Genomic DNA, 3,624 nt, shown 5'->3' with positions numbered 1-3,624 from the left:
TTGATCCGGAAATTGAGAGAACATTGCAAGGTTAAGGAGTGCTAGACGATCTTTGAGCCCTAGCATTTCAAGTGAAGAAGAGCCACAACAATAAGAACAAGCAAGAATCGGAGAAAATGCTAGAGTGGCATTGAAAGAATTAGGGATTCCCGGTGCATATAGATTTGAGAGTGGGATTGCTCCGCCTACAACACCGGAAAATGATTTTGAAACAAGACCGGCAATGATTACTTTGATAGAGAGGCGACAATTTAGTGGGGCCAAGCATGAAAGCCCACTAAACCATCTCAAGGAGTTCGAGAAGTATTGCAATACTATCAAGGTGAACGGAATTTCCCAAGAATTCATCCGCCTCATGCTCTTTCCCTTTTCTCTCATAGGCCGTGCTTTGGAATGGCAAGACAAGGAGGTAAAGCCGAATTCTCTAAGGACATGGGACGAGGTCACCAAGGAATTTCTATCCCGTTTCTATCCACAAAAGAAAACGGCGGAAGCTAGAGCTTTGATTCAAGGTTTCAAGCAAAAGCCAAATGAGAGCCTCTATGAAGCATGGGAGAGATACAAGGAGTATCAAAGAGAATGTCCTCATCACGGAATTCCAACCTATCAAATCATTCAAATTTTCTATGGAGGTCTTAGCCCTCAAGGAAAATCATGTTTAGTTGGAGGAGCCGGAGGTCCTATCATGAACAAAACGGAAGAGGAAGTGGTGGACATAATTGAGGACGTAGTGAGGTACTATAGAGATTGGCAAGATGGAGAAAGAGAATCAACTAGCAAGAGTAGCTCTTCGGTGTACTCGGTTGATCATCTAAATGCAATCAACAATCTATCCTCTCAAATGACAAACTTGGGGAAGGAGATGTCCGCTATCAAGGCAAAGTTGGAAAGCGCTACCTACCAAGTTTCAAGTCTTCCCTCCCAAACTAAGGGGAGATGTACGTCTTCTAATTCTCAACCCCTTCCTTCTTCTAGTAACATGCCTAGTGGATGCTTGTTTTGTGATGATTGTGGGTCGTATGAGCATGATGTTTCTAGTTGCCCTCATTCATGTATGGATGTTTGTGATGATCAAGATGGAAATGTGAATGAGCATGTGAACTATGTGTCAAATAATCATGATTCTAGGTTTGAGAATCAAAGAGGTCAATGGAATAGGAATTACAACAATCATGGCAATTTTGACAACTATAACCAAGGTGGTGGTTATAGGAACCAAGGGAACCAAGGTTCTCGAGGTAACTACAACAATCAAGGTTATAGTAGCCAAAATCAAAACCAAAATTATGGTAATCAAAACCAAGGTTATGGGAATCATAATCAAGGTAGTGGTAACCATAATCAAGGTTATGGTCAAAATCAAAGTAGGGGTAATTGGAACAATCAAGGGAGAGACAATTTTGAAAACAATCCTCAAAGAGGTCCTCCACCAGGATTTGCTCCAAAAGCCTAAAATGATAATTCCTATGTTCAATCCTCTTCTTCTTCGCATAGAACAAATTTGGAAGAAATCATTGAAAATCAAACAAAGTTGTTCAACACTTACATGACCGTAAGTGATAAGAAATTTAATGAAATGATGACTCATAATAAGATGCTTGAAAACCAAATTTCTCAACTTGCTAATGCTTTGAAAGACCATGCTAGTCCTTCTTCTTTACCTTCCCAAGGCCTAGATCCTAAGAGACCGGTCAATGCTATTGTCACTAGGAGTGGTAAGGTCCTTGAGGAAAGTTTTCCTAGGATGAGTGAGACTAAAGAGGGCACAAAAGGGGCGTTGGTTGAAGATGAGAGAAATGGTGCATCTTTGAGTGAGGTTGAGATTGAGAAACCTAGTGAGGTGAGAGTGGAGAAAGAGATTGTGAAACCTAAGCTTCCTTATCCACAAAAATTCATGAGACACAAGTTAGATGAACAATTTTGAAGATTCATAGACATGCTTAAGCAACTTCACCTCTCTTTACCATTTACCGAAGTTGTCACCCAAATGCCCAACTACGCAAAATTCCTCAAGGACATTTTGAGTGGTAGGAGAACATGTGATGGTGTAGAGACGGTGAACTTGACCGAGAATTGTAGTGCCATCATAATGAACAAGATGCCACCTAAGCTAAAAGATCCCGAAAACTTTTCTATCCCTTGTGCCATTTATAAAATGCAAATTGAGAATGCCTTGTGTGACCTAGGAGCTAGTGTTAGCCTTATGCCATACTCGGTATACCAAAGACTTGATCTAGGAGAACTCTTACCTACTAGCATCACTTTGCAATTGGTCGATAGGTCAATTAAGTTCCCTAAGGGTAAGGTAGAGGATGTTCCTTTAAGGGTCGGGAAATTTGTTATTCCGGTGGATTTTGTTGTGCTTGAGATGGATGAAGATGCTAATATCCCCATCATTCTAGGGAAACCATTCCTTGCTACTTCGGGTGCTTTGATAGATGTAAAAAGTGCTAAAATTTCACTCAAAGTCGGGGATGAAGTGATAGAATTTGATTTGAATGATAGCATGAAATATCCAAGTTCTTCTCTAGAAAATTGTATGTTAATTGATTCTCTGGATCATGTTGTGTCTTCCATGCATGAGCAATTACTCACTTCTAACGATGCTCTTGAGAATGTTTTGTTGAATAAGGAGAAATTAGGTACCCCAAACAAGGAGATGGGTTTGTATGAAGATTTGCTCAATGGAAGCTTTAAGGATGATGAAGAACAAATGTGTTTGAGCATTTCTAGCCAAGAAGCGTTGCAAGTGGCAACATTGAAGGAAGGTAAAGGTGCTCCAATGGTTGAGCTCAAACCTCTTCCATCACACCTTAGGTATGAGTTTTTGGGACCTAACTCCACTTTTCCCGTGATTGTTAGCTCTTCTTTGAGTGAGCATCAAGCTCAAAAGTTGTGTGGTGTTTTGAAAAAGCACTGAAGTGCTTTGGGTTATACCATTGATGACCTCAAAGGTATAAGCCCCGCTTTATGTACACATCACATAACTCTTGAGGATGGTTCTTTACCTTCTATTGAGAGGCAACGAAAGCTACACCCCCAAATGGGAGAGGTAGTGAAAAAGGAGATCACCAAACTTTTGGATGCGGAAATCATATTCCCCATTTCTAGTTCTAGGTGGGTTTCTCACGTTCACGTTGTCCCAAAGAAGGGAGGTATGACCGTCGTTGAGAATGAGAAAGGTGAGCTCATTTCGACGAGGACGGTCACGGGATGGAGGATGTGTATAGACTATAGACGTCTAAACACATCAACAAAGAAAGATCATTTCCCCCTTCCTTTTATTGATGAAATGCTTGAAAGACTAACAAGGCACAAGTTCTATTATTTTCTTGATGGTTATTCGGGATTTTTCCAAATCCCTATCCACCCGGATGACCAAGAGAAAACAACCTTCACTTGTCCATATGGTATATTTGCTTATAGGAGAATGTCATTCGGCCTTTACAATGCTCCCGCGACAGTTCAAAGATGCATGATGAGTATATTTGGAGATATATTGGAAGAGGAGATGGAGGTTTTTATGGACGACTTCTCCGTAGGAGGTGTTTCATTTGAGGCATGCCTTGAAAACCTTGAAAAGTGTCTTGCAAGATGTGAAAAGGTGAACTTGGTCTTGAATTG

General features: G+C 40.7%; 1 non-coding gene across 1 annotated transcript; it reads right to left on the bottom strand.

The window, feature by feature from the left end:
* Positions 1-491: 491 nt before the first annotated feature.
* Positions 492-597, bottom strand: LOC145577257 (small nucleolar RNA R71). The gene has a single exon (XR_014098715.1). It is a non-coding gene; the product is annotated as a small nucleolar RNA R71 (small nucleolar RNA).
* Between the last annotated feature and the right edge of the window lie 3,027 nt (positions 598-3,624).

The sequence above is a fragment of the Chenopodium album genome, chromosome 13, assembly GCF_948465745.1.
Source record: "Chenopodium album chromosome 13, dcCheAlbu1.1, whole genome shotgun sequence".
NCBI lineage: Eukaryota > Viridiplantae > Streptophyta > Magnoliopsida > Caryophyllales > Amaranthaceae > Chenopodium > Chenopodium album.
This window is presented reverse-complemented; position numbering and strand designations above follow the sequence as displayed.